Source organism: Emydura macquarii, unplaced genomic scaffold, assembly GCF_026122565.2.
Source record: "Emydura macquarii macquarii isolate MOO-44397 ecotype Brisbane River unplaced genomic scaffold, CSIRO-AGI_Emac_v2 contig_2297, whole genome shotgun sequence".
NCBI classification, from domain to species: Eukaryota; Metazoa; Chordata; order Testudines; family Chelidae; genus Emydura; species Emydura macquarii.
In genome coordinates, this window is record NW_027132434.1 from 2,808,230 (window position 1) to 2,833,753 (window position 25,524).

The 25,524-nt window shown below is 40.8% G+C and overlaps 1 long non-coding RNA gene across 1 annotated transcript; it reads right to left on the reverse strand.

Moving 5' to 3' along the window:
* Positions 1-2,891: 2,891 nt before the first annotated feature.
* Positions 2,892-25,089, reverse strand: LOC137161439 (uncharacterized). The gene is made up of 3 exons (XR_010922071.1): positions 24,952-25,089; positions 18,011-18,119; positions 2,892-3,116 (listed from the first exon to the last, which is right to left on the reverse strand). It is a non-coding gene; the product is annotated as an uncharacterized lncRNA (long non-coding RNA).
* Between the last annotated feature and the right edge of the window lie 435 nt (positions 25,090-25,524).

Here is a 25,524-nt window from a genome sequence, read left to right on the forward strand (position 1 = left end):
GACATATGTTTAGAGATATTAAAAGAAAACTACATGGAAATTTACAGCACGGTTTTAAAGTGGTTAGAAAAAGGATCAAAAGTGTAGAAGCAATTTAAATATATGCACAAACATCATTAATTTTATGTAGCTACACACTGAAAACATGTTTTGTTTTTAATGTGTGTTCTGCTTAGGAGTTTAGCTAAATGAAGTTCTGATGTGATCAGTTCCTAACTGGGTTTGTTATTATAGAGTTGTCCTTGTCTAAGAGTTGAACTGCTCCCTAAGTAGTCATTCTTTGGATGGGACTCCTGCTGATGGTCCACTATGTCCTAAGCAGTTTAGCCTCACCCATCCAACAGCTCATGAGACATTATTATTCGTCCAATCACAAGCAAAATTCGTGTCACATGATACCTGGCATACTCTGCAGATTCTATCATGGATTTAGGGTGACCAGATTGCAAGTGTGAAAAATCAGGACAGGGATTTGGGAGAGGGAGGGGCAGGGAATGGTAATAGGTGCCTATATAAGAAAAAGCCCTGAATATCAGGACTGTCCCTATAGATTGGGGCATCTGGTCACCCTAAATGGACTCACTATAGCTGATTCCTTTAAACTGCAGGGTGAGAGCTGCCTTAGCTTTTTCACAGATGATGGATGCAGATTAGCAGGTCTAAACAATTAGTTGGGGTTAGGGAATGAGCCCTTGTGACAATTAGAGCAGTTAAGCATCCTGCTGATGACTGTGGTGACAGCAGACAGTAAAACTACACCTTGATGAAATGAGAAAACTCCCTGCGTTTTTGATTTACAAGCAAGTTGACTGATGGGTTTTAAGGTACTTAACTGCAGTGGTCACAGAACCAGGCACTAACATTCCGCTTTCTGTAATGAACAATGGGAAATGGCAGACACAAACTGAATGCCATTCAGTTCTGGTGGAGTCTGTCCATGCAGCTATTTGAAGGAATGATGCAAACCTGCCAGGCAAAAGGAGAACAAGCTGAATTCTTACAGTTACTAGCTCTAAGGAAAAAAAATAAGATTTAATGCTGTAAGATGTGCCATTATCAGAGAAAGATTGTGTTCCCCTCATGATTTTTGCATTAAAAACTGCCACTTAAAAGCTTTTGTTTCAAATCCTGCAGCAGCTGTTTAGTGAATGTATTTTTAGTATATTTTAAGAACAAATGATCCCTTGTTTTTAACCCCTTGATTTTGGGAGTCCGGTTTTCCAGGTGTGCAATGATCCCATTTCCAGTCCCATTGTGCTCCTATTACCCATGAGAGAGATTTCAAATATTTGTGGTCTGTTCAATGGAATTTGTTGTAAGAGCCAACAAAAATTAATCTGTACAAATTCGGAGTGGGGGGGGGGGGGTGGAGGGAAGTTGTGTGTGGGTTTTGTTTTGTGTTTTTTCTTTTTGTGGGAATGTTTTAAATTACTATGCCAAGTTGAGAGACGAAAGTGGGTTTTCTTTGATCCAGAAAAGGATGCACTGTAGAGTGTGTTAGAATCTTTAGACAATGCTCTTTCATAAGATCAAGAGGAAAATGTAAATTGCTATACAGTGGTTCTCACTTAGATGTTAGAATTACAGGATATTAAAAATTAAACCTAAAGGTACTGCAGTTTTTCACAGGGCATCTGGAAATGAAAACATAAAACAAGTCATTACTATCAATCAGTGAAGTGTGATAACAGCTGAAAGCATTAAAACCAGGCTAGAGAATCCAAATTTTTTGTGCCAGGTGGGTGAAGAGATGGGTGTCACATAATGTAATCCAAATAAATCCTTAAATGTACCAGTTCGTACTGGGTTAAGACAATATGGTGTCATTCATTTCACCAAAGTGACAGGCATCCACAGATGGATAGCCAGCAACAATGGGACTTATAATTATAGCTATGCAAAACTTTCAATACGAAACCTGAAGCCATATACAACTCTCCTGATTTCAAGTTTCATTGCTAATGTGAAACTCAGTCCGTGTTTAAAAAGGTTCACTGAGATATGTGAGCTGGGGCCCTCTTTTATGTGAACATGAACTGACTGATGGTTTTAAAGAGAAACCTGGTTCAAGCCCATGGCTTTCACTACATTTCACTTTGGGTTTTTGACTTCATTTAAATGAGACACAGTAAAAGAAAAGCTGGATCAAATCCACCTGGATCAAAACCAGAAAGAAGCTTCACATGAATCCACATTAACCTCTGCATAATTCCTGCTACAATAGCCTGCACTGTTTTATAAACCTAGTTTATATCTTCTTAATGGATGAAATCCTTGTCCCTTTGAAGTCAGTGGCAAATCTCCCATTGACTTCTGTAGGACAGTGTCTGGCCCTATTTGAGTAGTTTTAGTGAACATTTTAGGACACTCCAGACTTCAAGACTGTAATTTCAACAATAAGTTTCCCACTTCTATAACCTTCTTAGCTTAAATACTGTGGACTTTTGTCAGCCCAAACTTCCACTGAAATCAGTAACAGTTTTCCCTGAGTAAGAACCATAGAATTTGGCTTAGTAATACATCTTAAAAACAATATTTATATACATTTATATACATTATGCTGAGTCATCATGATAACATATAGTGTGTAAAAAGTGTTTTCTTCCTCAGAACAATGTTGGCATGTTTTGATGTTTGCCTGAAAGATTTAAATAAGGGACTAATGCTTAGCTTCATTATATGGTTCAGTGTAAAAGAATTGTGAGTATTGGTAAAATGTCTTCACTTCTGAATCTTTTACATGGAAACTACTGAATATGGAGAAGGACCTTAAGTGAAAGTCAACAGAACAATGCTGTTATGAAAGATAGAAGGTAATTAATATTTTAGTTAACTAATCACTAATATTCATGTAATATTTAACAAAGGAATAAATTAAGCCAAAATATGTTTTTATTTAAATCTTCCAGAGATTTTTTGGCTCTCAAAATATTTAATTTAAATTCTGCATTATAGGGTCTTTCTTCAGTTCAGATAATATACATTAATAATTCTTGTATCCCTTGTTTGTCCCCAGCTGAAGAGAGGATCTGGGTCTGGTGCACAAGGATGGTAGCACCTGCAATCTCCTTCGGTTGAGTTCTTCATTGATGTGGTAGTTACTGCAATCTATAGGCCTGTAGGAATAAAATTATAATTGTAATCCTGTAGCTTAATTCATAGCTTTAATTCATACCCTTATTTGTATCAACCTCTATATAGTTATTATTGAAATCATGTAACATTTGAACTTCTCTCAGTCATACTCCATATTGTGAATGTAAAACCCCATTTTGACCTATGTACTCCATCTTGTGTAAAAACCCCATTTTGACCCTATGTACTCCATCTTGTGTCAAACCCTTTCTAAACCTTTAGATGAATAAGATAGTTATCTGAACAAGGTATGAATGGAGGGTGTATGTGTGTGTGAGTCAGACCCAAACTGCCAGCTTGTCTTGATGAAGTTGTCCTGATGAAGTGTGAAGTCCATCCTAGGCTGAAGAGTGTGAACATAGCCCCAAAAAGCAAAGAAGGATCCACCCCAGAAAAACTTAATCAAACTTAATCAAAGACATCAAAGAACAAGCTGAGAGTCACGTCTGCTATTGTACCAGCAATCAAGGGTCACAGAGAAGCGACGTGACACAGCAGAACTGAAAAACCTATAAAAGACTGGGTGAGATTTCAAGGCTTTGGGGGAAAAACAGCGTTCTACACATCATCTAAAGAAGAGCGTCGGTGCGCGCCCGACAAGGACCCTGCTCTCCTCGTGCCCAGCTTCCCTGGCCAGGTAGCTGCCACGAGCCACGAATTCCAGCAACGAACCCTAGCTACGATCTCAAGCCACAATCAGGACTGGTAGCTATATATAACTATAGAACGCTTTCTGGTATGTTTGGGCGCGTGAATGTGTGTGTGTGTGTGTGTGTATATATGTGTAGGTTTAAGTTAGTTATTACTTTAGTTTTTGTCAATAAATGCGGCATACTGCCTTTTCCCCTTGAAAAAGTCCCGAGTGCTTAATTTTGCACAACAGGCCCACTTCTAATAATTTAAAAGTGACTGTTGCATAAAGAACTCTAGAATACTAGCTAGGAGTCAAGTAAAAAATCCTTTTTTCCCAGGTGTCAATAAGCAGACAAAAGAATAGGGGATGAACTCCACATTTTGGCAACCCAAAGCAGTGGTGGCTTGTTTGGGTTCCAAAAGAGGGTTTTTAATATAGCCTAGGAAACCAAGAGTACAACATGAATACTTCTTATGTAAGAAATGATTAATATAATATGTGTGTATATGCAATCAACAGCAACATAGATGCTGCATAATAACATTTGGCACTTCTCATTTGTAACAGTTCAAAAAACTTTACACCAGTAAATAATCATCTTCATTGCCTATGTTACAGAGGGCAAACCTGAGGCACAGAGAAATTATTTATTGACTTCCCTAGTCCTTAGCAGGGGTGGGAATAGAATTCAGGCCTTCTGATTCCCAGTCTGGTGCACTAGACCTTAGACCACGCTATATATGATGTACTCAAAGCATATTACAAAGGTGAGTGGCCATATTATCTCAGTCATTAAGGCATAAACAGTTGGCATTAATTCACTTTTTGCTGAAAAGAAGTCTAGCATTCCATCCATGCATTTGCTAGATTACCAGAAGTACCAGCCATCAGGTAATGTCTTGACTGTAACCAGAAACACCCAGAATAAAGGGGTTCGTGAATTGATATATTGCATTGTCCCACAGAGAAATCAGGATCAGTTAGCTCGCAAGAGAGTTAAGTAAGGCAGAAAGCAATTCCTCACTGGATAGCTAGAGCCCAAACCTCTGATCACCCTGACAGGAAAATCATTTGGTAAAGGCCATTGAAGAACACTGACAGGCCAACAGGCACTGAGATACTCACATACAACAGCAATGAACATAGTATAAGAAGTTAGATTCTTTCTCCACCCTCACTCAGTCATTATGCTTCTTTCAGGTGCTGTGGGTCCCAGTCAACTGGATCAGCTTGGGAGACAGATTCTGGGACGAAGCTCAGGGCAAGAGTTTCTTGGTCCCATGTTTCCTCCTATGCCTCAGCGCTCCTCTGTAGATTCCTCAACTGCCACTGAACCTTTGGGCTCTAGTCTACACTCAAACTCTAACTGAAGAGAGATGATCAGGTCCTGTTTAACCAATGAGAGAGGAGAAAGAAGGGTGCCTATATTGTTACTCTTTTTCCTTCTTCTTTCATTTATTTTATTCTCCCTTGCTCCTTCACTCTGTTCTGGGTGCTACTGGGGAGAATGGGCAAAAGCTAGCGACTCTTTGGATATGGGCTACCCTGCCTTAAACAAAATATGATTTTAATATTTGTCTCCTTACTGGACTGTCATCTTTTCAATTCTGAATTCAGCTGTTCTGCAGAGCTCTTTGTTTTGTTGTCTTTTTTAATTATGAAATCCTTTCTTCAGTAATTCGCTGTGACACGGTAACTGACTCCTCATGGTTATGACGTGCCTGTAATGATTAAATTACTGAAAATACATAACTAACACAGCCATGTGCTTGGAAGGCAAAGAACAGCATAAAGTTTTGCTTGTTGAAGCAGAGGAGATGACATGGCGCATCATGACTGAGATACCACAGACTCCGTTTCCTCTGGGAAATAATGCAAGGAACAAAAAATGGGCAGTAGATTCAGTTCTTCCCCAATCTGACCAGCACAGAAGGATCCTTCCACATGGCTCTCTCTTATCATATGTGATGGATGAGGTGCTCCTGATACACACAGAACTGAACCAGGAATCTTCAGACTTAGATACATAAGCTGCTACAGCTTGAGCTAAAACTGACTAATTAACAGACTCATATCCTCTGCATATGAGGCACAGAGGGGGACAAATACTTACCAGTGGATTACATCAGCTACCTACAAGGTGAAGAGTCTGGCCACGGTGGAGGCACACACCTCATCCCACAGTGCATGGAGAGCCCTCCAGTGGACTCAAATATGGGCTGGGATTGGTGCAGCCTGGGGATCTGAACAGGACCCTACGCGCCACCTTCTACAGTAGAGGGTTTGATCTGCACATGATTGGTCTCTGAACTGTGGGTGGCTTTACTTGTTTTAGTACAGCGTTTGATATAGTGTGCCATGAAATCTTTCTCTGACCATTAATTCTTTAGGTTTAGATACGAATACTGTTCCATTGAATGGAAATTGACTGAAGGGCCATAAACAAAGGTGTTATGATGAATAGTTTAAAAAGTATTTAATTAGAGTGTGGAGAGGAAGTGTTCAATGGGGTTTTGCAAGGATTAGTGTTAGGTCTTGCCTTTAACATTTTTGATTAATAGTCAGGAAGGAGCAGCATACAGAACATTAACATTGGAAGTGATACTAAACTGAGAGTGTCTAACTTTACATTCCTTTCTTGGATGCCCCCCAACCCCCACTTACCAGAAAGATATTGACAAATTAGAGGGAGAATATGCACATAACATAGCTAACGAATTTTTAGTGGGACATAACATAATAGGAATATCTGAATGATGTAAGTTATTTAGGGTGAGAACTTCGATAATGTGATGCCATTATGAAAACTGACTTGGGTGAATAGATGGAAAGGGTTCAGGGGATTTAACTGATGGATGAAATAAAAAAGGGAAAAAATAGGCTGAATATCAGGAAAGATCCTGGGAGTGATATTTAATACAGTCCCATAGCTATGAATCAAACTAGATTAATCTAGTTAAATTAAATAGATCTAGTAGAGATCTTTTATCTAGTGTCTTTTTTAAACTAACCTATAAAATGTCACAGCATGGACATGATTTTCTATAAAATTCTGTAGGATAGTTTAAAAAACTGCAGAAACATTATCATTTTTTTTTTCTGTTCAATTCTGAGATTTTTCCATAAGGAATTTAAAACTACAGTGACTCAAGCAGTAGAAAATAGACAGTAGGGAATAATAATCCTGCGGTGGCAATGAATAGCATAGAGGATTTCAAAGTCTTTCCCACTGTAAATGTTATGATTTAGTTATTGGATTGTTGCTGAACTGTAATATTTCAAAAATATGTATATTCAAATAGAAAAAGGAAAATGGAAAAAATATACACATATTTTGGTCAATAATGCAACAGAACTGCAGCAGGAAATGAGGACACTGGCTCTGAGGATAATTTAAAATTATCTAGTAGATTCAGCTCAGTTCTTTGATGATGATGATTTACCAATATTATTTCTATATTCTTGATTCATTTTTAACAGACTTCTCATGATTTAATAGATTTATATTTTAATTGTATATTCAATTGTGCGTAGCTTAAAATGTTGTTAATGTAAATTCCTTGCTATCTACTCAGGCGAAGTGCCACAACAGCAGCATTTGGGAAAGCAGAATTATTTGTTGCCAGCTGCACTTAAAAAGATGAGAACATCTGACAAATATATGCCTTAGCCTGCCACCACATGGTGAGTCCAGTGAAATGAACCTGAATATCAGCATTCCATATACTTCTGTGATCTTTTGCCTGTTGCTTCTCCTATGGATTTTCTGAAAGTAGGTTTTGTTCAGTCTTAATGTAAAGAAAAAAATGGTTTTTCGTAATGGTTTTTGTTTATACTGCAGTTCTTTAAAAAATTGTGTGCGCAATTTCTGTTTCATTCTTTGCATGCGGAGTTCTTCTTTTATCCTTCCTATGACAAGAGATAAGATAGACCTTTCCTATAGTCATTTCACAGGTTCAGTTAGCTGCGTAGTGCTAGGGATATAACTTTCATCCAGTAGACTAAGCCCCAGTTGACATTTCTTAACGCACATCAGTAAATTTAAAAAATAAACATTGTCCTTAAGCACTGACATTCTTTTTCTTCTATAAATGTTGATGTTATGAGAATAAAAAGGAGACAGACTCTAGAAAAATATCTTCAAAACACTGACCTATTTTTGAATATAGAGTGTTTATAGAAATATTTTTAATGGGAGATACTAGTACTGCCTCCAGAGAAATACATAATTTTTAAGAAAAATAGTTAAATCAGCTTAAACAGTTTATGACAGGAAGTGAAGAACATTTTTCAGCTGGAAGTACAAGGGAAATTTTTAGGCAGACAATGTAATTACTCCAGGTTGTAATTTGGCCATGACACTGGGGCTGAAACCAGCAAGAAGTGTGAACATTTCATAACTTTCATTGGATTTTGAGTAACTAGAAGTCAGAAATCAAGACATCAGTTTTACATCATCTCATTCAAAAGCCAGCTTTTCTGGCAGTATGGTACCCTATCACCACTCATGCACGCTGACCTAACTCAGTAAGATCTCAGTTTGGGGCAATCTGGCTGCATGAAATGTAGGGGACGAGCATCCGGATAGAGGACCAGAGTATTTGGAATACCTTTGCATAAGGCCATCATTAGCTATAGAGGGCCAAATTCCGCACTCGGTTACACAAATGTAAATGCAAAATAATTCCAGTGAAATGTGAATTTGGTCCAGAGTTTCACCATTGCTCTGCTGTTCTAAGGAACTGATCTTGACTACACTGACATAAATGTGGAGTAAATCCACAGAACTCAGTGGAGTTACATCACCGTAAAACTGGAGAAAGTGAGATCAGAATCAGGTTCTAAGCTCCTTGGCATTCTTTGTTGTAAGAACATACAGCAGTAACAGGAAGAGGCAAATCAGCTCAATGTGGCCCCGTTTGAAATATTTTAAACATTAAGCTGCACCCTGTCACGGCATTTTAACATCATTGTTTGTGACTGAGTTTTGTTATAGTTCAGTTAAGGGATTTTATTCTGGGTTTTTTTTAAGTCAGTGTCTAAAAGTAAAAGGATGTTTCCATTGCTTTTTGTTTACCTATGGCACTGTAAAAGCTCTTCGTGCCTGTAACATCCATGCATACTGTAAAATAATTTTAATATAAAGATACAGACTCTTCAAAAGCTCTGTCCAGCCCATATTACTGCATCATATAAATAGGTATTTAGGAACTTTTCACAATGCACATCATTCTCCTGATAGACTATGATGGCTTATTGTGAGTTTTAACAGTCCATTGTGTAAATACTATTTGGGGAGTTTTTAAAAGCTGATTTTTGATGCGATACACAAGGAGCTGTTACGGTCTATAACGTCAAAGAGTACTTAGAGACTCTTAAATCTCTACATTCTTCAGCTGTTGAAGAGCATTGAGCCCGTTGCATGTTAAAAATCCACATGAAACTTTGATTGAAAAAATATTGGTAAGAGCATGCTCAACTGGAGGTGTTTTTAAACATAAAAGGTGTCATTTTTATTTTCTTCTTTTTCTCTAAATACCCAAAGGCACTCATCCACATTCTTTGACCTATAAGCTTGCAGACCTGCACTGTTTGCAGTTAAAATCAATGCTGTTGCAAGGGAGCAAAATGAGAGGGTTTTTTAAAAAAAAACAAAAAACAAACCCTAAAACAACTTCTAATTTTTTACTTTAAAAATGGAACAAAAACCAAACAACCAAAGGGGGGAAAAAAACCAATTTCCAGATTCAAGACGTTTCATGGTCAATTTCAATCCAGACTAAATTTTTATCTCAGTGTTAAAATACAGAAAATATTGATGGTTTCTTAACCCTGAATCTCATCTCCTTCAGGTCAAAGTGCAGAGCCCATCTCTTTGCCTTAGTTTTTCAACAACAACAATAGAGGAAAGAATAACCAATAATAAATGTTAAGCAGCCATCCTTGTTTTAGATGGAGAGGGAGAGGTAGAACTCCTCAGCAATTTGAACTGTTTTTTAATATAATATGTAATATGCTTTTCATCTTCTTATGTACCAAGGAGATGAGCATTCTTAATATTGTTTTTTTTTTCTGATCCAGTCCTAAATGCCTATTTACCAAAACTGAATTATGCTCAAATACTATTGCAGTATCTTGTTATTGCACAAATATTCCTGTATGAATTCATTATTCTGCTTCAATTTTAAAAGGGGAACACAAATAAAAAAGGGGAACACAAATAAATAGGCAACATCAACTTACTGAATGATGGGGAGAAAACTGTTTTTAATGTCCCTTTTACTGTCCCACAAAAGTTTGCTTTTAAAGATAGGAAATATTCCTACTGTACCTTAATTTCTATCTGGGTGAAATTTACCACTATGCAGAGGACCAGCACAAGATTTATGCATCACTTAAGGCCTCAAAACAATGATTAAGTGGAAATTAAATGCTTTATAGGACTCGTGCTGCCTTTTTGCATATCGGTTAATTTTACTTTCTTAATACCCTTAATTTGATAAATTCAGCCTTGATTTTGAACTTTTTGAACAAACAATTCCATGTTCCACCACAACTTTAAAAACCATTTGGATTAAAAAAGTTAGAAAATAAAGATCATAACAGTAGAACTTTTTTCATACCTCTGTTTGGTATGAACTTATTACATTTCTAATGTGGTAAACAACCCCATTATTTTGCTGTTTTTCTTATAAGCATTATGTAGTTACTTTTTTTTGTTTGTTTTCCTTTTTTTTTTTATTCTTTATCCATCTGGAAAATGGATTTTTGGAATTTAGGAACAAAAAGTGTCAATCCTATATTGCACAGAAGATTAATTCGGTTAAGCAAAATGTAAAATATACTCCCTTTCTAACAGCTCATACTTAACTAACACGGCTACTCTGTATACAGCAAAAACAACGAGAGTCTTATAGCACCTTAAAGACTAACAAATTTCTGCGGGCATAAGCTTTCATGGGCTGCAACCCACTTTGTCAGATGCTTGAAATGGAAATCACAGATAGGAAGTGTGTGTGTGTGTATGTATATATTAATTATATATATATATATATATATATATATATATATATATATATATATATATATAATACACACACATCCAAGGGTAAGAAACAACAATGGGGAGGGCAAGTGTAAACACTAAGTGCAATTGTTTGGTTGGTTGGTTGGTTGGTTGTTTTTACAATATTGCATAAAACAAAAATGATGTTGAGATCAAAGATTTGATATTTGAGTTGTAGAAAATGTAATGTATGCACAGGTGTCTTCTTATAGTGTGCAGTTTCAGGACTTGGTTAGAAAAAGATACATTTGATATTTTTCAAAAGGACTCATCCCTTAGAGACCAAACAGCTTTACAAGAAATGTATAATTTTTACAGCACAAATTCTCAGTTGCTGAGTTAGGCGCAAAATGTCATTAAAAACAAAAATGCGTTAGTGTATCCATGCAAAGAGCTCAGTGTCTGCTGTTTATACAGCTAAGGCAAGGCAAGTGTGTGCAACAGGGGCCCAGATGCAAAACAGAATTGTGTGTGGTCTGAGTGGACTTTTTTTTTTGTCATCCTGTTTGGAAACCATTTCAGGATCTGTTTCTGTTGGCAGTTTCCTCTTGTTGTGAATATATTAGTACATTTCTCAAGGCCTCTGAACAGCTGAAATGGTAGTAATTTAAGCCTGGAGTATGACAGGCAATCATCTTCCATCAGTTCAGACATGGGTGATGGGATGAAAAAGAAAAGATTACATCTCTGAAAACAAAAGAATTAATGCTGGCCAAGACCAGCCAGTGGGTTCTAATCTCTGTTTTATCATAAATGTCTGAAACCCTCTTATCTCTGTTCTTAAAAAGTTGTGTGAGAGCAATCACTGCACTTGGGCGTTTCAGCTAGTTCCAAGTAATGGCTCATAAATTGACAAGAAGTTAAAAAAATGAAGATTTATTAAACGTCTCATAAGATTTGAGTAGAAAAACACCAACCTTTTATTGTTTTACCAGTTGTTTTAAAAGTTTAAATTAGTATTTAAAAAGAAGATGTATACAGTATGTAAGATTTTAAAGCATCAAATCAATGGAAACGTACAGTATCATGATTTGAATACTCTATTTGTCATAAGTGCCCATGGGCTCTGAAGGCTTGATATTTACATTAATTTTTCAGTGGACTAAAGTCAAGTGCCAGTTACATAATCTAAACTGCATTGCCAAGTAAATGTCCCACAAATCTCTCCCTTCATTCACATCTGCAAATATTGTATTTCCATTAATGAGGAAGGAAATGCTTGTATCTCCTCTATTAGCAAGTTGTTCAATATGTTCTCACTTGTTGGAAGCATTTTATAGTATACACACCAACAATGTCCCATCCCTATTTTAGATTTCCAGATTCAGGACTGAAAATGAAGCGTAAATCTTACTGCCTAATAACCACGGCAGTTACCTCAATAAAATGTTACTTAAAAGTCAATAGGCTGCACATGTTAAAGACATTAGAGCTGTTAACAGACCATTGTAAAGCGAAGCAGAATCTTTAATAACCTGCATGTACTGCTTAACCATTCTATTTTCAGCAAAGGACAGGCTTAGCTGTGGCACCCTGTGGCTCGACTGTTCATAATGAACCAGTCTCACATTCCATGAACCAATAGTGTAACAAGACTAGATACAGTGTAAAACTCTCAGACCACTGGGAAGGTTCAGAACATAGCCAAAGTCATTATTTTGTGTACAGCAAGAGTCAGGATAATCAAATGTATCAAAAAGGAATCCTACAAAAAGTGGAAACATGGACAAATTGCTAAGTAAGAGTACAAAAGAATAGCACAAGTATATATATGGACAAAATCAGAAAGGCTAAGGAACAAAATGAGTTACACCTAGGAAGAGACATAAAAAGCAATAAGAAGAGGGTCTTTAAATACATTAGGAGCAAGAGAAAGACAAAGGAAAGTGTAGGTCCTCTGCTTAGTGGGGAAGGGGATCTAATAACTGATGACATCAAGAAGACTGAGGTTTTTAATGCCTATTTTGATTCAGTCTTCACTAAAAAGGTTTAATGGTGACCAAAGACTCAACACAATTAATATTAAGAACAAGGTGTAAGGAATGCAAGCCAAAATAGGGAAAGAACAGGTTAAAGAGTATTTAGATAAGTTAGATGTATTCAAGTTGGCAAGGTCTGATGAAATTCATTCTAGGGCACTTAAGGAACTAGCTAAAGCAATCTTGGAACCATTACCTATTATCTTTGAGAATTCCTGGTGGATGGGTGAGAACTGGAAAAGAGCAAGTATCGCACTGATTTTTGAAAAGAGCAAAAAATAGGACTTGGGTAATTTTAGACCAGTCATCCTAACTTTAATTCCTCAAAAGATATTGGAATAAATTATTGATCAAATTACTAAACAATCAATTTGTAAACATCTAGGGGATAATAGATTTAGAAGGAATAAATAGCATGGATTTGTCAAGAACAAATCATGCCAAACCAACTTAATTTCCTTTGTGGACAGGGTTACTGGCCCAGTAGATGTGGGGAAGCAGCAGACATGATATATTTTGATTTTAGTAAGGGTTTTGACACAGTCCCACATAACATTCTCACAAGAAAACAGGAAAATGTGGTCTAGATTAAATTACTATTGCAGAACTGGTTGCAGAACTGGTTGAAAGACTACTCAGAGTAATTCTCAATGGTTTGCTGTCAAACACATGGGATTCCACAGGGGTCAGTCCTGGGTCCAATGTTATTCAATATTTTCATTAATGACTTGGATAATGGAACTGAGAGTATGTTTATAATATTTATGGATGACACCAAGCTGGGAGGGGTTGTACACTCTTTGGAGGATAGAATAAGAATTCAAAACAACCTTGACAAATTAGCAAATTGATCTGAAATCTAAAAGATGAAATTCAATAAAGACAAGTACAAAGTATGACACTTAGGAAGGAAAAATCAAATGCACAAATATAAAATGGAGAATAATTGGGTAGGTGGTAGAACTGCTGAAAAGGACGGGGGTTATTGTGGATCACAATTTGAATATGAGCCAACAAAGTGATGCAGTTGTTAAAAGACTAATATTCTGGGGGTATATTAACAGAATTACTGCATATAAAACAACATGAGGTAATTGTCCCTCTTTACTTGGCATGGCTGAGGCCTCAGCTGGAGTACTGTGTCCAGTTCTGGGTGCAACACTCTAAGAAAGATGTGGATAAATTGGAGAAAGTCCTGAGGTGAGCAACAAAAATGATAAAAGGTTTAGAAAACCTAACTGTGCCAGGTCTCTCTCACCCTTGGAATGCCCCTTACATTGGTGCAGGATGTTGCAACTATCTTCAGCTCCAGCTGCTAGCTACCTTCAGCTCCAGCTGCCAGTTACCTGCCTCGGGCCCCAGGTCTTCTGTGGCTCAGCTCTCCGGCCAAATCCCCTAAATTCAGACCCCTTCTGGGGTATCATAAACAAGTCCAAACAACAGTCCAAACAAAACTGAATAGTTCTCTTACCCTCTTGGGCTACTGAAGACTTTTCCTCTCTACTTACAAATGGTATCTCAGGGCTTCCCTTGCAGGATCCTACTCTGCCCCTGTAGTGCATTGTCTCTGTCCATGTACTAGAGTACTCTCAGCCAGAGAGTCCTGTCTCCTCTGCCATCTCACCCTTCAACTGAGCTCCTTCAGTCTACTTATTATGGCTGGGAGTCAATTAGCTACTTGCCTCCCAAGGTGCAAAGTTTGACTAACTAGAAGCATTTGCTAGCCTTGCAGGAGGTGGCGGTTAAGCTCCATCACACACACCCCACTCTCAAGGTACTCATCAGGGTACTCTCTCCCCTTCAGTGTATGGGCCCTGTAGTCACTCCAGCTCCTCCTCTAAGTCATGTACTCAGGTAAATAAATAATTTTTATCATCTAACACATTATCATAATGTTTCTTCCAGTATTCTGTATCTCGAGCATGTATTTGTAGGGCCAACTCTGCAACAGTTATCCCTCTCGAAGTTCCTGGATCTGTGTATTCTCCACAGAGGGTCTGACTTCCTTGGAATAGTGGTAGGTCAGGGTCCATGATCAAGTCAGTTTCTCTCATCTCCTCAGTCAGGCCATCCATTCCCTATGAACTCACCCAATCAGTTTCCTTTTCTGTGGAGGCCTGTTCTTGGCTTCCAAAGGCCAAGGCTCCTTGTCACATTTTCCATGGTTTGCAATGCAGTCATCTCCCATTTGAGTAGCTGCCGACAATTCTTTTCATAAGCCAGGTCTAGTCTTGTCGAATCAGTTCTTGCTCTTGTTTTGTGGCCTCCTCTATTATTTCCTGTCAGGAAGCTTTTGCCTCCTCCAACTCTTGGTTTGCCTTGTGTAATTGTGTCTCTAGAGCCTGTCGCTGACTTGGCATCTCTCATTTGACTCTCAACTATCTTCCCCCAGTCCATTGAGTCCTTGCACCTCGGTCCCACCTTTGGGCCACCAGCCCAATGGCCCATGTCCAGGTAAGGGTTGCCTTAGGGTTAACTCATTCACATGGTACCCTCTCTAACGATAGGGCTTGGAAATTAAACAAGTCTTTGCCTACAATTACAGGCCAGGGAGGTCTCTTTCTATACTGACCCTTAACTTGTTCCTCTGACCTTGCATTTCTGTCTCTACTTCCAGTCTTGGGTAGACTCGTGCTTTCCCATGCCACACATGATATGCACCGGCAGATGCCAATCTATCAGGAGACTACTCCCTCAAACAAGTGTCTGCCCGCAGCTGGAGTCAATCAGTCCTATCATTTTGCATCCATGACATTAGCAATTATCTGGTAGGCATACATCCCTCTTGCTGTCCCAGGGTCAAGGTTCTCTATCATCTTGCTTTCCCTGGAATAGTCCTCTTGTACTAATACCTAATTTGGGTGGTTCATTATTATCCACTTCTATGCAGGACTTTGCTCTCTCCATGGCCTTATCAGTAGAAGTCTCTCAAAATCTCCAGACCCAATTTTGGGCTCTAGCAGGCAAGACCCTGAGGAAGTGTTCTAATATTACAAGGTCCACCACCTTATGTAAGGAGTTCATGCCAGGCTGGAACCATCATGTGGCCATATCCCATAAATGCTGGGCTGTCACTCTAGGGTGCACCCCCCAGCAGAAAGGCTCCATCCTAAACCAGGGTCAGTCCCAGCCTATCCAGAATGTCTTCTACAATTCCGTAGGACCACATCTGCTCATTGGACAAAGCTCAGTTTTCCACAAAGGGGGATGGGGTCACTCAAGCTATCCAAGAAGATTTAGCCCATCCTGCTGCAATCACTAGCATCTTGAAAGTGTGCAAGAACGTCTCTAGTTCATCACCTGGGCCCAGTTTTGCCAGGCTGGATACTGGTCTATCAGGATTTTCTTCTCCCAAATCTACCTGGGGACTCAGAGACTATCCGTGCCTGCTGATGGGGTGGGGGGCAGAATGAGGACAGCAGGTTTCAGCAGTATTACTGAGCATGCTCAGTCCATATGAGCATGCTCAGTACAAGACAAGATGCAAATCTGGGGGGTCATGTGACCTCACATGCCGCCCACAGTGTGTTGCCTCTGCCTGGGGTCCACTTCTCTAGGTATTGCAGGAAATGTCCTTGGTGAGCCTCTTGAACCTTGCTGTTGTTGCTGCCCTTGCAACAGATGCAACAAAAAAAGTACACGTCTGCTGCTGTTGGCCTGCCAGCATGTGGACTATCTTCTCCATGTTCCCCAGAGGAAAAAAAAGTGACCCTAGTCTGTCCATCTGCCCTTCACCTTTCAGGTAGTTGGTATCTCCCTCTCAGAGGGAGGAGCCCCACAACCCCATTTCTGGTACCAGTACATGGCAGGATTCTCTCACCCTCACAGTACCCCTTGCGTCTGTGCTGGATGTTACTGCTATCTTCAGCTCCAGCACCTACTGCAATCTGCCTGCCTCTGGCCCCAGATTTTCTGTGGCTCAGCCCTTCAGCCAAATTCTAGGGTATCTTAAACAAGTCCAAATGAAACTAGATAGTTCTTCTACCCTCTTAAGATACTGGAGTCTTTTCCTTTCTACTTACAAACTGTATCTCAGGGCTTCCCTTGCAGGATCCTATGCTAACCTTGTTGTCTCTGTCTGTGTATCCCAACACTGGGCTTCTCTTAGCCAGAGACGTGTCTCCTACGCTATCTCCCACTTCAACTGAGCTCCTTCATTCTACCTATTATAGCTTAGCTCCGTCCTCTCTGGCCAATTCACTACTCCCCTGCTCAGGTTAAAGCGTGACTAATTGGGTGCATTCATTAGCCTTACATATGATGTGGGTTAAACCCCATCACACTGACCTATGAGGAAAGGTTAAAAATCTGGGCATGTTTAGTCTTGAGAAAGGAAGACTGAGGGAGGATATGATAAGTCTTCAAACATGTTAAGGGCTTATTATAAAGGGGACAGTGATCAATTGTCCTCCATATCCACAGAAGGCAGGACAAGCAGTAATGGACTTAATCTGCAGAAAGGGTGATTTAGGTTAGATATTAGGAAAACCTTTCTAACAAGGCAGATAGTTAATCTCTGGAATAGGCTTCCAAGGGAGATTGTGGCATCCCTATCACTAGACATTTTTAAGAACAGGTTGGACAAACACCTGTCAGGCATGGTCTAGGTTTACTTGGTCCTGCCTCCAGCCAAGGGGCTGGACATGATGACTTCTTAAGTACCCTTCCAGCCCTACATTTCTATGATTCTATGAGCTAGTATATCCCTTTAAAATATTAATGTACTTCTTTTGAGGAATGCAGGAAGGACCCTCCCTTGTCTAGGGTTAAGCTTTGCCCTCTACTGAGAGTTGCTTCACACATCCTCAGTAAGGAGAGCAGCAGTGGGAAAGAGGATGTGAATGTTGCCTGAAGGTAACACGCTGTTGCTATCCATAGAAGCAGTTCTAAGTCTTGCACAGGTTTTGAAGCTCTCTGTGGGGGTGCGCAGGGGACAATGGCCATGTGCCTCCAGCATAGATATGGGGCTGATGTTAGAGAGGCAGAAGGGAGGTACTGCTGAGGAGCTCACTAGCCATGCATTGAAGCCAACACAGGGCAATCACCTGCTACTCTGGAGAGACTCCTGCCTGACTTTAATCCCCTCCTGGTTTTCTAGAGCTGTATTAATCTCTCCACACTTCCAAATAACAGACTTGCAAGCATAAGAATTAGATTCTGAACACTTCATAGTTGGTAGAAAATATATCCACTCACCAGCCAGTGTAACCCAGAGTTGGAAAAATCTTTCGTTACAGCTTCAGTCTGTTCGGTTTTCTCTCTCCCTATCCTCACCTCTCCTGTTTTTGGCCAAAATACTCCATTCCTGCATAAAAAAATAACCAAAACAGGAAAAAAAATAAATTAAATGTAATTAAAATTAATTATTTTTAGATTTACTTAAGCAGAAACATCTGTGAGAAAGCAGGAGAAGAACTTATGAAGCAGCAAACTATGATCTACATGTACAGGGAGGAGAGATAGGGCCAATGCTGCATAACAAGCCCTGCAGACCAGCACACTCTGCATTCATAACATCAGCAGTGTAATGTGTACACCTCTGCACCCGGTGTTTGCACCACCCCTCCTCACAACCCGTCCTAGACTCAGGTGGGCTTTGTCAAAGTGTAGAAACTGTATGTGCCCAAACTGGTGCCAAGATCCCAAGGAAGGCACAGATATTTTACTACCACATAACCAGTGAGCTGGCAAACTGCAGCAGCTGCATTTCACAACATCATAAGAATCAGAGATAGAAAAGACCTGTTGGGTCATCCAGTCCATTCCTCTGCCAATACAGTTCCCTTACAGTACATTCATTTATTCATTGTCCTATCTAGTTCTAGATCCCCAAAACAGAGTTTCCGTCATTTCCACATCACACACAAAGTACATCTAGGTTGCACGCTTCTTTCAATGGCATATAGCGTCCATACTTGCATAGCGCCCCCAGCCTGGGTATAAATAATGCAGGCTGAGAGACATAGAGTAAAGACATGCCTGAAGTGTGTGGATATGTACGTGAGTACAGACCCAAGCCCAAGACATGCCTTCCAATCTACCCTGCTATTTTAGCTCTGAAGTGTCCCATTGCTGAAGCCCTTTCCCTGCAACAGGGAAAGACTTCAGCAGTGCAGAAAGGCTCTGGCAGGCAAGCAGCAACAGAGAAAGGCTGAGCCTTTCCCCACAGCCTCCCTTCTGCCGGAGCCTTTCCCTGATATGTGTAGCTACACACCTCAGTGTGGATGCAGCCTGCTTTTCACAATGGTGGGCAGCTACACATACACTACATCAAGCCGCCAGTGGTGTGTAGTGTAGACGAGGTCTTATAGATCTTATAGTTGGGAAGTTTTCCCAATCAAATGTCAACCACTTATTCCTAGCCGTCACCCCTTGGTGCCACTCTACTTCCTTTATAAGATTATCATATCTCCTGAACCCTCTTTAGTCATCACTTAGTCAAGCTACAAATAGAGCCACGCTATCTTCATAACTCAGTCCTCTCAGCCCTTTTGAGATTCTTCCTGCATGTGACTATCTTTGTGGTACTAAGAGATCCAGAAATGAATACAATAATCCAGCTGTGGTCACCATAAATTTGTGACACAATCTCTCTGCATACATAATGTGATGTCTCTTCATCAACTGTTCTTGCTGCCATATCAAATGAGAAATGCAGTATGAATTTGCCTACTACAAAGCCTCTTTCAGCATTAACATTTTCCAGCTTTTTCCTTTCCACATGATACTATTTTTATATGAAGAATTTTATGTATTTAACTGAAGTTTTCAAATTCTATGATGAATTGTTGAAAGCTCTTTCACACCCAAGTCAATTCTCATTTGATTTTGAGAGTGACATTTCATAAAACCCATAAGACCCATATCAAATGCTTGAGTATTTATTATTTTTTGTTATAAATTTTGCCAAATTTTAAAAATGTATCTATAAGTGACTATCCAGTTCTCTGATGTATAACCCAAATACCATAAAACTATCTCTGTGCAATTTAGGAAACTTTGATTGAATAAAAAAATACAGCTAAGCATGTACAATAACTATCTGGGTAGTCTAAATGTACTAGAAGTCCAGTATTTAGTGGTTCTGTGTACCAAGAGTTGATCTGGTAATTTTTCATGCTCACTCTTCTCCATTCTCTGTGGTCTGCAGTAGATGCATATTGATATTTCTCTATTGTTTATTTCTTGTCTCCTTATCTTCAAATTTCTCCTCAAGGAAAATTCTACCTCTGTCATGACATGCATAGAAAATAGTCCACTGAATGATGATTAGGATGAGAAGCAGATGGGAACTTTACAAACAAAATTCAAATGAATATATATAAAAATTGTATGTACTTCATTGTATCTCTTTCTCTCTGTTCTTGATAGATCACTTGTCATCTTAGATTGTAAACTTGTCCAGGCAGAAATCATGCCCCAATTTTGCTGTAAAAGTGTAGCCTTGTTACATCACTCAGTGTAAAAGAGCCAAACTGCTACTGCAGAGTACCCCCTTGTAACAGGAATTCTCTGGCTAGTATATAACCTATATTACAGTCCTACATCATTCCCCTACTCCACCCCTCCACAACCTATGTATAAGGATGCATGGGGGATTGCAGTGAGGAGGGGGGGAATAGGGGTATGGTTTGAGCACTGTGTTTTGGGTATTTTGTACCTGAGAAGTAGCCTCTGGGAAGCCATTACAAGCGATAGTGATTTAGAGCAGCCCCAGGTCTGCTCTAACTTTCACAAGAAACTAGGTTCATAATGTAAGGTTTTCAAAAGTGATTTTAAGCCACTTTTGCCTCACATTCCTTTCCTGTAACCAGCACTGGGAAGGAGGATCTGACCCCAACATATATGTTTATGGTGTCTAGCACAATGGTGCTCTGACCCTGATTGTGGCCTTTAGGTGCTACCATAAAATCAGTAATAATAATAATTAATTAATAGTCACCAATGACTAATTATAGCCCACAGGCATCATGAACAGTTCTGACATGTAATGTCACTCCTCCACTTTGTCAAATTTTTAGCTCTCCTTTCTAGATTGTGGATAAAATTTTCACAATCTAAAGATATGTCTTTGTAATGTAAACCCAGCGTTAGTAGGTTTACATTACATTAGAGAACCCAAGGCTTGAATGTCTATACTGATTAACCCTACGCTAAAATTTTTCTAAGCCAGGCTCAAACCTAGGGCCCTGGTGTCCACACTGTAGCACACAGACCCAAGTCAGACCAGCCCTATCCCAGATTTCCTAGCACTTGCCGAAAAGGTGACCACTCTAGCCTTTGACTGTGGGAAAACTTGACTATCCACGCTGCTCATCACAGGAATTTTGAACAGCCCACCAACACATTCTACTGAGCAATATGGAGGAGGTACCTTCTTACGAAGTTCTCTTGCTTGCACTTTCACTCCCGTGTCAGGAAATGGGCAGAGCTTCCATGAGCTGCAAGTGGACATTTCAACAGCCTTTTCTGACCCACCAAAGGAACCTGACAGAGCTTATGATGGAATGGGAGGAGCGGGAAAACCCAGGTATGGCTGACTCGCAGTGGCTGATGCTGCTCAGTACACTTGGGATAGCCATTATTGCCCCATATGTAGACCAGTGCTTCTGGTGCAGGCCACAAGCACAGATTGGTGAGATCACATCATCATTCAGACCTGACATAACCAGCCCTGGGCCCAGAACTTTTGTATGAAGAAAGCTACATTCTAGAGCTTTCTGAGTAGTTTGTTTGGACTCTCCAGCATAAGAACACATGCATAAGGGCACCCTTGCTGGTCCAGAATCAAGTTGCTATATCTATCTGGAAGCTGGTTCCCCCACAGTGCTACAGGTCCATTGCCAACAGTTAGGTGTTGGAAAGTTGACTGTGGGTAAAGTGGTGGTGGAAGGTTCTGAGGTAATTAGGTGTGTGGTTTCCCCCAAGGTGGTGGACATAAAAGATATTCCTGAGGTAATGGCTGGCTTTAAGAGAATGGGGTTTCCATATTGCGCCGGGGCCATTGATGAGACTCATGTGCCCATAGTTTGCCCTCTTCAAGGAGCACATAAACCGCAAAAGGCATTACTCCATTATTATGCAGGCTGTCATAGAGTACAGTGGACAATTTATGAACATCAGTGCAAGCTGCACTAAGAAAGTTCATGAGGCCCTGGTTTTTTGCTGATCAGGAGTCTATGTTCACAGACATGCTGGTACACTATCCCACCAAATGACATTGTTATAAATGGCGTCACTGTCCCACCTTTATTCTGGGAACCAGCTAGAGATTGATGAGTCTGTTATAGCCTTGGCTAAGAGATGTGTGTCTTTCAGTTCATGTGTTAAGCTCTAGAAGGCCCAGGTTTGATCCTGGCTGACCATGACCGGGATCTGTTGGCATTATAAAAACCCACAGCCTTCCTCTTCCCCATCCCCCAACACATTTCTGGACAAAATTTCAAACTCCAGCCATATTTGGGACAAATGATTTTGTCACCTATGGGCTGCATGGACTGCCTATAAGTGAAGTGAAGTGGACTAGATTTGTAAAAGGGACACCTTTCCACCTCACCCTTACTGTTTCCAGGTGGCTCCATAGATCATTGAGAATTTACAGAGTAGCATATTTTCATGCATGGCAATATAAGGTTTTAGGAAACAGGAATGGCCCTAGCAAAAATCTGTGCCTTCCTAGTAAAAATAGACTTTAAAAAGGTGTTGGTTACTGTTTGTATTTCCCAACTGCCATTTTGAACTCCATGTAGTGTGAAGAGGGGGAGGGAAGGAGGATGCCAAGGCACTGGCATACAATCTTCCATTAGCAGATATACACTGCTAGCTGGGGTTTCTCAAAACTTTTGTATTGGTTCATAGATTGGAAATCCCTCCCATCACTGTATTAATAAACATTCAAATGGAGCCAGAAAGTTACCAGGCTCAGGGTCAGCTTCTGTCCCGCCTGTGTTTGCTGCAGGCTCTGCAGGGGGATGTTCCTGGGGGGAGCATCAAACAGCTTCTCTGAGTCTGGACCCAGAATGTGCTGCTGCTCCTGCTCCAAAGCCTGCTCTGGGACCAGTTTCAGCAATAAGAGGTGCCGTCCTCACGCAGTGCCTGCTGTTGGCCCCCATCAGTCCCCATGCTGGATTCTGGGGCCAGCAGGGCACCATCCCAGCTGACCAGGTCACCATGCACCATAGATGACTCCATACTGGGCACAGTGCCCAGCACCCGGTCAGACTCCTCAAAAAATGGACATGATGTTGAGTTATCCCAGATGCAGTTCTGATCCCTGGTTTTCCCGTACTCTGTCTTGGGCTACTTAATCTGCTCCCTCCACTGGTCATGTTCTGGTAAATTTGCAAAGCTGCCAGCTTCTTTGCTCTTTGCTGGTGTGCGTGGTCATTGCTGGTACTCTTACTGAAGTCCAGTTTTGCTGGCCTCATGCCAGAGATTCATCAAAATCTGGCTGTGATCCTGTACCCATGAAGCAGCGCACTGTGCAAAAGGCTTGTTCTGTTCAGTCCCCATTGCAAACACAGAAGGCTCACCAATGTTGTGTTTGCAGATTGGTACTCAGAAGACAATGAAAGGGCTAATGTTGACTCCCTGAGCTGCTCTTGTATGTCAAGGGGGGTTGCTTCCATTTTCACAGGTGTCAACTGGCGATTCTTGGGATAGAGAGGACAAAGAAAGTTGGCCCATGGGATACTTTTGGTGGATTCCCAGGATCCAAATCTACACTGCAAAGTAATAGGGCTTGAACCCTGGGTAATTGACTTAGACTTGGACTCTCTAGTCCTGCAGGGTCCTAAGACTGAGCCTGGGAGATGTGTGTAGATGGAAGGAGGGGTCTGGGCTCAAGCCTGAGTCTGAGCCTGGGCTTTCATTGCAGTGTAGACTTACCTTTAAATCTGACCCTTAGGCTCCTAACTCACTTACGGTATTTAGGTGCCTAGCTCCTAATTAAATCAGTCAGAGTTAGCCACCTAAATTCCTTTTAAAAATCTGGCCCTTAGGCATATTGGGTATATCTACACTACCTTGTAAAACCAGGCTCAGTCTCAAGTTTGAGCCCAACTCCCCCTATCATCCACACACAAGTCTGTCTGACTCAGGTTAGCAACCATTCAGGACCCAGGTGCTAGGACCCTCTGGGATGTAAGGGGCTTAAGCCCAACTTCCACAGAGATTCAGGTTCAAGCTTTGTCATTTTGCAGTGTGGACGCAGCTCAAGCCATAGACATGAGTCAGAAAGTCTGCATCATGGAGTATGGACACGTTTCCATGGTTGTGAAACCTGGGTACAGCCATTGTTAACTCAGGTTTACAATGCAGTGCAGCTGCGCAAGCACGGGCTTGGAAACACCAAGTCCACAGGCATGGGTCCCACAGACTTGGGTCTAAAATGCAGTACAGACCTTCCCTCTGGCCCCTAATTGTTACTGAAAATCAAAGGTGCTTAATCAGATTTAGGCTCCCAAAATCCTGATTGCAATCTGTGGGAATTTCCCAGAATTCCTCAAGATATCTGCCAACTTTATATCGACTTTCTTTTCCCTGATATCCTAGAAGTGCCAGTCTGCTTGTTTTGTTTTTCTGGCCCACAGCTGTATCCAGACATGTTTCTCACTCTGAAGTCACCAATCAGCATTAGTTGCTTGTTTTCTCTTTGGTAGCTCCCTGCTGGTGCTTTGTTCTTGGTCCCTGGTCAGATTGCTGAGCTCCATAAGGCCTTTGTATCAAGGGTTAAATGGCTTTGTGAATATTTCCCTTCTGCCCCTTTTCTACAGATTCTCCTCTTCCTTTGTGCCATATTTCTTCATCTCTCCATTCATTTTTCACCTCTGTCCAGTTTGGAGTGACAGTGTCAGAAGGTACGTGTCACACAGTGGCTGCTAACTGCTTCCCACGCACCCTCTTGTGGCTCAGGGTGCCTCTGTGGCCATCCCACCTCTAGTTCCCCTTCATCCAGGCCCCTTTAGAAACTCAGTCTTCAATGGCTTTCTAAGCTCAAATCCATTCATTCACTCTTCAACCACTTCTCCTCAGACTGGCAACAGAATTGGTCCCCCCCCAAAAAAAAAATCTCTCAAAAGTCCAAAGCCAAACACACAGTTTTTCAGCTCATCTTTCCTTTTTTAACTCCCACTCACAGGCTTTCTCTGGTTAGTGCTCTGCAGAGCCAAAGTCGCTCCTTGTAACAGGTCCTTCCATTGGCCCCAGGTCCACACAGCCTCCCAGTTTAGTGCCAGGCTTCCTGCCTCTGGCAGTCTCAGCTACTCTCTCAATCACACCTCTCCCTGCAGCTTCCTGCTGTCTTTATTTATTGGAATAACCTGATTTCTTTCAGGTTTGGCTTAACTTGTAATCAGGGCTGGCTTAGTCCCAGGGGCTCCAGCCCAGGAGCAAGCCATCTGTTACAGCATGTCTACATTGCACAATGAGCCTGGGCTCTGACTCAGGTTTGACCTCAAGTCCTACTCCCATCCACACACAAATCAGTCCAACTCAGGTCAGCAGGCAGTTAAGACCCAAGCCCGAGGACCCTGCTAATGGCCTGGGACAGAACCCAAGTCCCGATCAGACTCAGGTCCAAGCCCAGTATGGACACAACTCAAGCTGCAGACCTGAGTCAGAGGGTCTGCATAGTGCCTTATGAATATATTAGCATGGCTGTGAGACCCGGGGTCCAACAGTTATCAACCCAGATTTACAAAGCAGTGTGG